The sequence below is a fragment of the Ailuropoda melanoleuca genome, unplaced genomic scaffold (assembly GCF_002007445.2).
Source record: "Ailuropoda melanoleuca isolate Jingjing unplaced genomic scaffold, ASM200744v2 unplaced-scaffold6034, whole genome shotgun sequence".
Taxonomy (NCBI): Eukaryota; Metazoa; Chordata; class Mammalia; order Carnivora; family Ursidae; genus Ailuropoda; species Ailuropoda melanoleuca.
Genome location: NW_023234215.1, coordinates 1,862,029 through 1,875,097, shown reverse-complemented (window position 1 = coordinate 1,875,097; position 13,069 = coordinate 1,862,029). Strand labels below are relative to the sequence as shown.

Below are 13,069 nucleotides of genomic sequence, written 5' to 3'. Positions count from 1 at the left end.
CTTTTACTCCAGGCTTGAATGATCAGCTATGCCCCAATAGGCCCGGGTGTTGGCCTGGCGGCAGGGTGAGACTGGCGCTGGGGCTCGGTGGTCCCCAATCCCCAGCGTTGAGGCACCAGGACCCTTTGGAAGGGCCCCTTGGGGGCGGACCTAGGTTTAGTGTTAGCCCCCAGGAGGCTGGCAGGCCCAATCTGACCCTGTGTGGTGAGGAGAGGGGCGGACAGAGGTGAGGGCACTGGGGAGGGGGAGCATGGGCCCACGGGTTTTGGCGCAGGGGGCCTTTGAAAGTCACCCGGGGCTCGGAGGTCCTAGCCCTTCTCCAGACCTGAATGATGTGGCACCCCAATGGGTCCGGGTGATGGCCTGGCAGCGTGGTGAGTCTGGCTCTGGGGTTCAGGTGTCCCCAATCCCTAGGTTTGTGGCGCCAGGACCCTTGGGAAGGGCCTCTTCGTGGCCTAACTAGTGTTAGGGTTAGCCCCCAGGAGGCCAGTAGGCCTGAGGCAAGGGATGAGAGGTTAGGGGAGGGGCGGGCTGAGGTGAGGGCGCTGGGGAGGGGGATCGTGGGCCCAAGGGATTTATTGCGCGGGACCTTAGAATATTGCCCCGGGCATGGAGGACCCTGCCCTTTCTCCCGCCCTGAATGATCGGCGGTGCCCCGATGGGCCCAGGTCGTGGCCTGTTGGCAGGGTGACTCTGGCACTGGGGCTCGGGCATCCCCAATCTCCAGCGTTGTGGCGCCAGGCCCCTTGGGAAGGGTCCCTCAGGGGCAGAACAATTGTTAGGGTTAGACCCCAGGAGGCCGGCCTATGGGATCAGAGGGCTGTGTAGGGAGCGGAGGGGCGGGTTGAGGGGAAGGCGCCAGGAGGGGGAGCGTGAGCCCAAGGCTTTTGGCGCGGTGGGCCTTGGAAGATGCTGGTGGCTCAGAGGGCCCTGCCCATTCTCCTGCCCTGAATGATTTGCTGCGCCCCGTTGCCCCGGTGGTGGCCTGGAGAGAGGGTAAGTCTGGCACTGGGGCTCCACGGTCCCCAATTCCCAGCGTTGCTTCGCCAGGCCACTTGGGATGGGCCTCTTGAGGGCCGACTTAGGGTTAGGGTTAGCCCCCAGGAGGCCGGCAGGCTGGAGTGGAGGGTTGTGTGGTGAACGGAGGGGTGGGCCGAGGTGAGGGCGCTGGGGAGTGCGAGCGTGGGCCCAAGGGTTTTGGCATGGGGGACCTTCAAATGTCGCCGTGCGCTTGGAGGGCTCTGCCCATTCTCCCGCCCTGAATGATTGGTGGCCCTCCAATGTGCCTGGGTTGTGGGCTGGCAGTAGGATGCGTCTGGTGCTGGGGGTCAGGGGTAGCAAATTCCCAGCTTTGGAAGGACAGACCCCTTGTGAAGGGCTACTGGGGGACCGACCTAAGGTTAGGGTTAGCCCCCAAGTGGTCGTCAGACCCAATCCGAAGGCTGTGCAGTGAGCAGATGGGCGGGCCGAGGTGAGCCTGCTGGTTAGGGGGAGCATGGGCCTAAGGTTTTGGCGCGGGGGGCCTTTGAAGGTGGCTTGGGGTTCGGAGGGCCCTGGGCGTTCTCCCACCCTGAATGATCGGCGGGGCCTCAGTGGGCCTCAGTGGTGGCCTGATGGCAGGGTGAGTCTAGCGCTGGGGCTTGGGGGTCCCCAATCCCTAGTGTTGTGGCGCCAGGCTCCTTGGGAAGGGTCCTGGGGAGCAGACCTAGGGTTTGGGTTAGGCACAAGGAGCCCGGCTGGCCAGAGCCTAGGGCTGTTTGGCGACCGGAGGGGTGGGCCGAGGTGTGAGCACTCTGGAGGGGGAGCATGGGCCCAAGGGTTTTGGCACGGGGGTCCTTCAAAGGTCGCTGGGGTCTCAGAGGGACCTGTCCGTTCTCCCGCCCTGAATGAGCAGCGGCGCCCCAATAGGCCTGGGTGGCGGCCTGGCAGCAGGGTGAATCTGGTGCTGTGTTGTGGGGGTCCCCAATCCCCAGCGTTGCGATGCCAGGCCCCTGGGGAATGGCCCCTCGGGACTGACCTCGGTTTAGGGTTATCCAACAGGAGGCTGGCAGGCCGGAGCTGATGGCTCTGCAGCGGGCGGTGGGGTGGGCTGAGGTGAGGGCGTGGGGGAGGGGGAGCGTGGGCCTAAGGCTTTTGGTGCGGGGGGCTTTGGAAGGTTGCTGGGGTCTCTAAGGACCCTGTCCATTCTCCAGCCATGAATGAGAGGCAGCGCACCAATGGGTCCAGTTGGCCTTCTGGTGGCAATGTCAGGTTGGCGCTGGGGTTCAGGGGTCCCCAATCCCCATCATTGCAGCGCCAGGCCCCTTGGGAAAGGCCCCTCGAGGGCTGACCTAGGGTAGGGTTAGCCCCCAGGATGCCGGCAGGCTGCAGCCAATGGTTGTGGGGCGAGCGGAGTGGCGGGCCAAGTTGAGGGGCTGGGTAGGTGGAGCGTGGGCCCAAGGGTTTTGGCACGGAGGGCCTTTGAAAATCGCCGGGGGCTCAGAGGGCCCTGAACGTTCTCCCGCCCTGAGTGATCTGCGGCGCCCCATTGGCCCAGGTGGCGGCATGGAGAGAGGGTGAGTATGGTGCTGGGGCTCGGTGGTCTCCAATCCCCAGCGTTGTGGCCCCAGGGACCTTGGGAAGAGCCTCTGGGGGGCCAACCTAGGGTTAGGGGTAGCCCCCAGGAGGCCAACAGGCTTGAGCTAATGGCTGTGTGCCTAGCTGAGGGGGGGCCCATTTGAGGGCGGTAGCGGGAGAGCTTGGGCCCAAGGATTTTGTTGTGTGGGGCCTTTGAATGTCACAGGGGGCTCGGAGTGCCTTCCTTTTACTCCAGGCTTGAATGATCAGCTATGTCCCAATAGGCCCGGGTGTTGGCCTGGCAGCAGGGTGAGTCTGGAACTGGGGCTCGGTGGTCCCCAATCCCCAGCATTGAGGTGCCAGGACCCTTTGGAAGGGCCCCTTGGGGGCGGACCGAGGTTTAGTGTTAGCCCCCAGGAGGCTGGCAGGCCCAATCTGACCCTGTGAGGTGAGCAGAGGGGCAGACAGAGGTGAGGGCGCTGGGGAGGGGGAGCATGGGCCCAAGGGTTTTGGCGCGGGGGTCCTTCAAAGGTCACCGGGGTCTCGGAGGGCCCTGGCCATTCTCCCACCCTGAATGAGCTGCGGCGCCCCGATAGGCCTGGGTGGCGGCCCGGCGGCAGGGTGAGTCTGGCGCTGTGGCTTGGGGGTCTCCAATCCCCAGCATTGTGGTGCCAGGCCCCTGGGGAAGGGCCCCTCGGGACCGACCTAGGGTTAGGGTTAGCCAACAGGAGGCCGGCAGGCCTGAGCTGATGGCTCTGCAGGGATCTGTGGGGTGGGCCGAGGTGAGGGCGCTGGGGAGGCGGAGCGTGTGTCTAAGTGTTTTGGTGGGGGGGCCTTCAAAGTTATCCGGGGTCTTGGAGGGTCCTGCGCAGTGACCCTGCCTGTTCTCCCGCCCTGAAAGATCAACGGGGCCCGCAGGGCCTACGTGGCGGCGGGGCATCAAGGTGAGTGTGGCGCTGTGGCTCTGGGGTCCCCAATCCCAGGTGGCTCAGGACACTCACAGTTAGAAACCAAGCTTGTGCTTGACCTGCCTGTTCAGCTCTACTTCCAAAGTACTCGGGTGACGGTGGCACGGAATCGGCTTCCTGTCCCTGTCTCTGTCATGGAGCAGGAGGCAGAGTCTCTTACACAGAAGGAGCTCCCTACATTCATTTGCCTTGGTTTGGTTCTGAAAACCAAGCCTGAGTCCTGATCATTTTAGATGCTCCCTACCTCTGCCTTTATGCCTCATCTATTAAGAAGTCATGATTAGCATCACAAAGATCAAAGAATATTGAACCCATGCAGGATATCCGTGGCAATTTAAATTAACCTGACTTTTCACATGGCTTTATTTTTTAAAATGGCATGGAAGAAGAAAAGAAAGAACCCTGTGGAGATGGGGCCAGCATCCTGACTTGAACTGAATCCCTCTAGTTTCACACAGTAATCCCCTTCAGGCCCTCCTGGTTGGGTCCATCACATCGCCCTGGGGACACACAGAGGAACAGCAGGCCTTGTTATCTGTGGATATACAGCTGTCAGCTGAGCTCACACTGCCGCTGTGCCATCCTAGTAACACCCAGAATGTCTGTGTGGCTCTGGGCCCACGGGCCTTCTCCTCCTCTATGGTNTGTGGATATACAGCTGTCAGCTGAGCTCACACTGCTGCTGTGCCATCCTAGTAACACCCAGAAANATCCTAGTAACACCCAGAATGTCTGTGTGGCTCTGGGCCCACGGGCCTTCTCCTCCTCTATGGTACTGCATGTCTGTGGGATGCAGCCCCAATATGTCCCTCAACCCAGAACCTCCCTCCTGCTCCAGACCCACACCCTTTAAATGTGGGGACAGACACTTGATGTAGATGGCGAAACTTTTGCTTTGAACTTTGGTTTAAACTTTTATGTTTTCTGGTCATTGGCAGATTTCAAGCAATTGGCAAACATAAAATGTAAAAAGAATGTTGAGAAAGAGGAGGATAAAGTTGCTCTGAGGCTGCTGAACAGGAGGGAGTCCACACCATGGCAACGTGAAAAGCGCTGCTTTCCTAGAAACTTGGCCCATGGCATGTGTCTGCTGACAAGTGGAAGGGACCCTGGAGGGGACGGACCACAGTGGCTCCCACACCAAATCAAACTGTCTGCTGGGAAACATGGACCCCTCCTTTCCAAAGTGACATCCCCTGCTCACCATTGACTGTTTGATCTCAGGAAGCTCCGGGACAGAAAAGGCCATTGAAGTTCCTTTTTCTCCTGTCTTTCACATGGCTACCCAAAGGGGTGACTCCCTGTGATTCCCAGTGCTGACCACACCCACGTGTGCATCACGTGGCATCCCAGTCACATGCTTACACCTTGAACCCAGGAGAGGGAGCTCCTTTGCTCTCTAAACTTTGCTGTTGCCACATGTCAGAGGCAGAGACAGAGGCACATGCCAGCCCCCACCACTCCCCCACAGCTTGAACTGTGCTGGGGGAGAGGGTGCTTGAGGATCAAGGCCGGTGCAGGAGCTCCCCCACCCCCGCTGCTCCTTTCCCTTGGCTGAGGTTCAGCAACATGCAGAAGCCGAGCTGGGCAGCCTTGCAAAGGAGGACGGTCAGGAGATGCACCCGTGGGAGGTGCTGGGGCTGCAGGCGAATATGACCTTTGCGATCCTCAGCTCTCCTCTGTAGAATGGGGGCAATGATCCCCGACTGGGCTATCATGTGGGTTNCTCTCAGCCTGTGACACCCCTTCCCCCCACCTTCCCCTCCTCCACATCTGCCTCTCAGGGGATAGGGCACTAGAGCCCATACTTCAAGGCTCCCTGGCCCCGTCATCTGTGCCTCATCCATCTCTGGGACCTGGGGTATGCACATGACATGGACAGGGCACGCCCAGAGGAGAGACCCAGGGCAGAGGCCAGAGCGGCTCCAGGAGGTGGGAGTCCTGGTCCCTGATACAGGGACTGTGCACTAGGAGAAGAGAGCTCAGCTGCCTGGGTGCGTCTCTGGCCCACACATATTCCCTGCTCTGTTCCCTGGGGAGGGTGCGCCTGGTGCTGGGTACCTTTCAACAGCACAGGCTTTGGCCTTGTCGTGGATGGATGAGGAGTAGGTCTGCTGCTCTCCCCGGGGCAGCTCTCGCACCTGCACAGTGAAGTAGTGGATGGGGGGCCCCGTCGCTGCCCGGGACCCACTGGAGCCGGAGACTGTGTGCAGTCACTTCTGCCTGTGACACCAGGAGCTCTGGGGGGGAGGGACACTGGACGCTCTGCAACCAAAACAGAAGAGACCAGGGACACGTGACTGGCTGCTTCTCCAGGAAGGCACCATGTGAGCTCAAGCATGAGGATGCGGGCTGCCCATGAGGGCAGAGAACAGGGAGCTCATTCCCAGTTCCGCAGGCACCTGCGGCTCCCTCACGGCCAACTCTGGACCTGCCCCAGCCTGGACCTCACGGGAGACCCTGGCTTGCTCCCAAAGTGCTGTTCTCTCCTGCCGGAGACAGTCGGACAGACAGGAGGATGAGCCCACACATGCTCCGTGGCAACCACATGTCCCTACAACATCTCGAAGTTGACACCTGGCCTCTGCTGAGCACATCCAGGCCCCTATGGATTCTCCCTGTGATCTCAGGCTTGGTGCATCTGTCCTGCTGACTCCTTCTTCCTGGAAGCCAACCTGAGCCTGAAACACAGAGGGCGTCCCACTCGGCTCCTCTGGGGCATGTCACCGCCACTCTGTCCCCACAGTGCTAGCGACTGGGAGTGAAGAGCGCAGGGAGTGGGGACCTGGCTCCCGAGCTTGGATCGTTCCCAGCATGCATCTCTCTGTCCCATCAATTGCAGCAGAGGAACCCCACAGAGGGTTTACCATGAAGATGATTGATCCTGTTGAGAATGTGTGGTGGGTAATGAAGCAGTGATGATCGCCGAACCTGAGGTGATGGCGGGAAGAGCCCTTCCACCTGACTGCGGTTGGGGCTCCTCTGGGAGCACACACTTGGGCTGTCGGTGTCCTCCTCCCTCAAAGCAAGAGCCATGCATCCCCTCACCAGCCACAAGGACCACACTCCTGGGCATACTGGCAATTGGTGAAGCTCTGCTGGGGGGGACTTCAGGCCCTGGCAGACATCCCCTATGCTCTATGGGCCCAAGGCAGGTGGTGCGGGTGGTTGGAATGTGGGCTGAGGTGTTGCCATGCATCCCCCAGCCCCATCAGCAGCAGCCCCGCTGTGGACCAGGGTGCCAACTGAAGGGCACTCCTGATAATGCTTCCATCTGGATTTAAGTCACGTCACACCTTTAGCAAACCTGGCCTTCCCTGTGCGTTAGAAAGTGCTGAATTTCCCTACGGGGCTGCATTAACTCTGAGGAAGATGGCAAGAGCCTTTGGGAGAGGCACTCAGGGCCCTGAGTATGCCCCAGACAAGGGGGAGCCTGAGGACCTGGGCCAAAGCTGCAGGAGGGTTTCTCCTGGCGCCTCTCCCTGGTCTTGCCAAACCCACCCCTGTGCTGGCAGCTGCAGGTCAGACACCACTATGTGCCAAAAGCCAGGGGTCAACTATGCATGGCTGTCTCTCCAGCCACCTCAAGCTTTGGCGTCTCCAGTGACTTCAAGACTTCCTTCCTCCAGTTAGCAGTAGAGGTAACCTTTGTCACAGGAGGAGGGGCTGTGCATTTGTCTGCATCCTTGGGGGACTGAGGCTTGGTGGTTGAGGTCGGGGGACTCACAGCAAGCTATGGCCTTCCCCTGGAAGGTGTGGATCCCTGGAAGATCTGAAGCCCCAGATAGGGAACACCAGCGTCCCCCTGTTGGCCATCACAAGGGTCAGCCATGTGCCTGGGCCGAGCAGCCCTGTCCTGAGCAGCTGGGTGTTCCAACTGGGGCGGCCTCCAAGCAGCTGCCAGAGCTCAGTGGGCCCATCCACTTTGTGGGGCATTAGCTTCCCCAGCTGCTAGGCCTGCTTGTGAGGGAATTTGAGAGATCAGTGAGCCGCAGTGCCTGGAAGGTGGCCAGAACGTGGTATGGGCTCAGTGCACGCTAGGCTCCTTTGCCTTCTACCTTTTGTAGGTTTCAGATCGGCCCTTGGAATGGTTTTCCAAGCACTCTGGGTTCAATTCATGCCTCCCTAAGACTCTCTAGATATTCTCCTAGAATGATCCTGCAGGCCATGGGGTCACTGGCTCACATTCTGAGTGCAGCCATGGCACCAGCTCTGTCCCTGGAGTTCTGCAGACCATGCTGGCCCTCAGGCTTCCCAAGAGGCCACCAGGTGAGTGCAGGGAACAGAGATGGGAGGGGCCTTGCCTAAGTTCACACAGCTCCAGAGCCTGATGCTTGGGGACTCCCAGAGCCCACCCGTTTACTCTGTGTGCAAGCACATTACTGTCATCCTCTTCCCTGAGACCTCTGGGTTTGGCTCTGATCTCCCAGCCTGTAGTTGGGGCGGCCCTGGGGAGGGAGCCTGCTGAGACAGATTCCAGAGTGAGGCTGGAGGGCATGTCAGGTGCTCCCTGAGATGGGAACCCACAGCAGATTTCTGTAGGTGGAGGAGACTGAGTGTCTGTGGAGGGTGTCCACGTCACGGCCTCACAGCTCTGTCCCTGGCAAATGACTGAATCCGTCTGGGCCCCACTTCTTCTGTAGAACTGGGGCTCACAGCACTTTGTTCCCCAGGCCTTGGTGAGGATAAACCAAGACAATATACAATAAGCATCTCACCAGTGCTTGGAACAAAAGCGTCCATGGAGACAGATCTCCCTATGACTGCTGGGTAGAAAACTTGTTTATTGAGCCCCTGCTGAGCTGGGCACCTGATTTTGAACATCAGCGATCAAGTGCCTGGCTTCAGGGAGCTGCTCTCCAACAGGATGACTCAGAGCCACCCTGGGCCAGTTACACAACCTTGCTGAGCCACGTCTCCAGCTTTAAACCTGGGACATTCCTGTCTTTCTGGTAAATGTCGGGCTGTGCAGACATGCAACAGTGCAGGGCCTGACCCAGGAAGCCGTGGACCCAGCAAGTTCACGGCTCCCATTTAGGCCCAGCTCTCCTCCCCACAGCACCACAACAGTCTACTTGGGACCCGGGTCATACGTCTTTTCTCAGTGGTGATGACAGTTGCCACCAGCGGCAGCCCCTAGTGGTGTTTCATCTTGACCAAAAGCCTGAAGATGCATGCCGACTCCAGGGTCAGTTTGGCTGCTGTGAACTGCCTCACCATGGTCCCCACCTCCACCGTTGTGAACGTGCTGGGGCTGTTGCTGGCCAGGTGGTAGGGGATCTGGTACCCTGTGGACAGGGCAGGAGGACCACACATTGGTCACGTCACCCCCCTTGGACCCTGCACTCCCGCCAACCTGCCACCACCACATTGCTTTCTTTCCCAGACATTCTTCCTCCTCTGCCAGCATCTGAGAGGGAGGGCACAGCCATGGTGATGGATGGAGTCTCTGAGTGCTGGTCCCCCATGACCCTCGTTCCCCTTCATCATTCCCACCACCAAGATGTGGACACAGTTTCATCTTTCCAGGGCTGTTGGAGCTGAGAGAACATGGCAGGAACCAACCAATGCTCCTGAGGGGCAGGCCCAGTGCTCCCTGGTTTTTCTGTTCCTCCTCACCCCTCCTGCCAACCCCCCCTTATCCTCCCAGGGTCTAGGGCAGTGCCTCCTCCTAGAATGTTCCTTCAAGTGTGCCCTTCTCCCACGGTTACATGTCTTTCCCCTCAGTCATCCTCCCCCGCCTGTCCACAGATCCCAGCTTTAGGAATGGGTGCTGGTGCCAGCTCAGCACTGTCCGCTGCTGTCGGCCCCTCCTCTGTGCCCACCCCCAGGAAACCCCAGTGTGGCCCCCATTATGGGGGTTCCCCTGCAAATAATACCCCCCTGCCAAGGAAGCAGTGGGGTGCATGTTATCAGTTATGGGGGGGCTTCCGCAGATCTGAATGANTGCAGCTCTGAATGGCTCCTAAAGTTCCTTGGTTTTCAAGGGATTGCAGTTGATGAGATGTTATGAATGACCAAGCCTCCCAACCAGGCTGTGCCAGACTGCCTCCACGCATGTCTGAAGAGGCAATGCCAACTGTCAGACCCAGCCTGGGACACAGCTGTGCTTCTGCCCTGATTAACACCAGAGCTGGTTTGGTGCGGTAGCATTACAAACAGAGAAGACAGCCAACCTGCTCATTGACAGGTGATGTGGGCCTCAAAGTCGGGAAATCGTGGGGTCCAGAAAGAACTTGTGTTTACTCAATAGACGGGTGCCCCACAAACCCAGAAAGCTCTGGATCAGCAGAGGGGTTTCTTGGGTCAATGACAGCAAGGGCAGAGTGGTGACAACGGTTACTGTCCCCATGGACTGTGCTCAGTCAGCCTCCAGGCCTCCCGGGTCCCTTTCTGCAGCCACCTATCGCAGTCAGTCCTTCCCAAATGTCCCCTGGGGGACACAATGCTGTCCCTCCTGAGGACCATGGCTCCACAGTCGGACCCACAGCAGCTTGCCTCCCCTGGGCCTCTCTGCTCTGCACTCTCCTCCCTTCTGTTCATCACCAACAGGCAGGAGCCTGTTCGGGTCCATCCAGCCAACTCCTGGTGGACCTGCAATCCCAGAGCCGACCTAGGAAAAATTCCTCAGCCCCTCAAACTGTGAGGAGTGCCCTCCACTCTCTGTTCCACTCACCACCTACTTGTTTACAGGCCACATGCCTTGATGAGACCCTGGACTCCCTGGAGACCTGGAAGGCATCTGTCTTGGCCTCCCTGCAAAGTCCTTGGAGTGGCAGGGTTTCAAGGCCCTGAAGTGGAATCATGCAATATTGGGTCTTTCTCTCCATGCTTTATCTCACAGAGCATAATATGTTTTCAAGATCCATCCATGTTGGGGCATATTTTAAAATTGAATTCCTCTATAGACCTCCAGTTAATAAAAGTGTATTGATATTGTTTTGCTAATTATAACAAATTTACCACATCCATATGAGATGTTATTAGTGGAGGAATTGGGGTCGGGGGGCGTGGGTTATGGGAACTTTCTATATTATCTGTTCAACTCTTAGATTTGTCTAAACCTCCTGTNGGGGGCATGGGTTATGGGAACTTTCTATATTATCTGTTCAACTCTTAGATTTGTCTAAACCTCCTGTTGTCAATAATGCCTATTAATTTTTTAAAATCCAAGAACACTCTTTCAGGGAGTGATCTGTCTCAGCCAATATTGGTTCGAACATCAGCTAAAGGTCTGTACGTTAGCTAAAGATGTTGTTTACTGGTAAAGATGAGCCCATTCTTGAGTTAGAAATGCACCTTGACTGCTGGAGTTACAGCGATACTGATTGACTTGATCATTTGCCTTTGCATACAGAAGAGAAGAATGTGGCTTCACATTTTGATGGTTTTCTCTTAAATATGGGTCACTGAATAAAGTAGCATCATTTTTCTTGAATGAACCTAATGAGTCCATTCCCACGGTACGTTCAACTGGGTCATTGGTAGGGTGCCCCCTGTTGTTTGGCCAGAGGCGGAGTTTTCAGGATCACAGCTTGGTTTCAGGGGATATTCTTGACTTCAGGCAAACATTTCTTCATCCTTGAAGCAAGACCCCAGGAAATGCATTCTAATACNAATAGAGAAGAACTGTGGACATCTGGCTTGAAGCAAGATCCCAGTAAATGCATTCTGATAGAGAACAACTGTGGACATCTCGCTGGCAGAAGAGCACAGGGAGATGGGTGATCATCTATTCATAGTTCAATCTTTCATCCCTTCATTCACCTGCTGCCTGCCCAGCAGAGCCTCCTGGATCCGACTCGGACTTCCGGACCTGTTGCAGTTGGGTGTGCACTTAAAACACCCACCAGCTCCTGTGAGCGAATACCTTGATGTGGCTGAGACATCAGAGAAACAAAGCAAACTGCAGTGCCTGACTGATGGCCTGGGTTCACACTCCATGTAGGAGCTGCGAGCACCTGAGAAAGTTACGTAGACCCCTCTGTGTCTCATTTGCTTGTTCTGAGATGTTGAAATGTGACTGTGGCCTACTTATTAGAATTATGTTATGAGGCTAAAAGTAATTAAACACAAGGAAAGCCTTAAGAAAAATAAAATAAATGACTGGTGATTCATAAACGCCCTAAGTGTTCAATCACTGAGTGACTGCAAGAATAAGGGAGACACTGGTGATGGTGGAATACAGAGAGGGGACGTGGATGGATCCACAGCAAAGGGGATGGACGTTCACTCTTAGCTTTACATGGGAAGGATGCTTTACTGCTCATGGACAATACCTGTTACCATCTCCTGTAATCCTCAGGTCAGCCCTATTGAGGTGGGTGGGGGACAGTGCAGGGGCTGTAAGCCATATTCTAGTGGGAGGCACTGAAAAGTAGAGAGATTAAGTGACATGCCAAGAGTTACCAGTCACTTTTGCCAACATTAGAGATAGGTTTCTTACAGGCTTTTTCTATTTATGCACTTCCCACCAAAGGGAACACGGTTCTAATTTGGGGCATACGTAGTAATTCCTCCAAGTCGTGTGCCTGAATCATCAAAAGTGGCCTCGGTTTGGAGCTGACATAGGAGTTGGAATTTCCAACCTTGGTGATTCATTTCATTTGATGAAATCAGAAGTTCCCAGTGGGACTTACCATGGAGGGTCCGCGGGTGGATGGCACATGCAGCAGTCAGAAACCCAGGAGTGACATCAGGGTTGTTCTGACCTATCAAGGGTAATAATTAGTAGAATGATTAGAATAAGAAAACAGGAGTAAAGGGGTCATTCTGGGTGAATGGCAACAAGGGTTTATGGAAAATGAGAAGAATTATTTTAACTGAGCAGATACAAAACAGAAAAATAATTAAATGGGAGTCTTGACCCAATATCTCGTGTGGAAACTGCCACTAGCCATCACAATTTGCCTGTTCTGAAAATCTTGGGGCAACTGCCGGCTTCTGAAGACTGGCTATTTCCAGAGGATCTCTGAGAAGCCCCAGTTTGAGTAGCCCTCTAATTGTGTGAAATTCTGATTTTTTAAATTATTTTATGTGTCTTAGTGGAGACATATGAAGCCAAGGATGAACTCCCAGGAGTTACACTGCTTTGTTTTTAAACAGTACCTGAAGGGGTCCCTTCCAAGGATGTGTAAGTGCAGTTTCTCTGATGTCTCTTCCTGAGGTTGAAGACCATGAAGAGGCTTCTAGGAAGATTTCAGGAATGGAGGCCTGAAGCTCTTGGTGAAAAACTTGGGCACTATTACAAGAGCTCTTTGCAATATGCTGCCATGTCTGCACGTAGTAGGGCAGTGCAATCTAGTCTGGGTAGTGAAATTCCTAGAGATAAGGAACTTCCAGCTACTCATTTAGTGGGAGAGCCCATGTGTTCCCAAGGGAATGGGCTGGAGAGCCATCACCACTAGTGTGTATTTGCACCCAGGGAGATCACAGGTTTCTGAAAGTTTTGCTACTTTTAATGGAAGGATGAAAATGTTTTTCCCACTTGAAACAGTTTATGTCTTAAATAATGAACTGTGTTGCAGCAAAATTGTAATTTCTTG

At 55.9% G+C, this 13,069-nt stretch overlaps 1 long non-coding RNA gene across 1 annotated transcript; it reads right to left on the bottom strand.

Annotated features, from left to right (window-relative positions):
* Positions 1 to 5,621: 5,621 nt before the first annotated feature.
* LOC117799927 lies at positions 5,622 to 12,653 on the bottom strand. The gene is made up of 3 exons (XR_004623046.1): positions 12,633 to 12,653; positions 12,164 to 12,235; positions 5,622 to 5,789 (listed from the first exon to the last, which is right to left on the bottom strand). It is a non-coding gene; the product is annotated as an uncharacterized LOC117799927 (long non-coding RNA).
* Between the last annotated feature and the right edge of the window lie 416 nt (positions 12,654 to 13,069).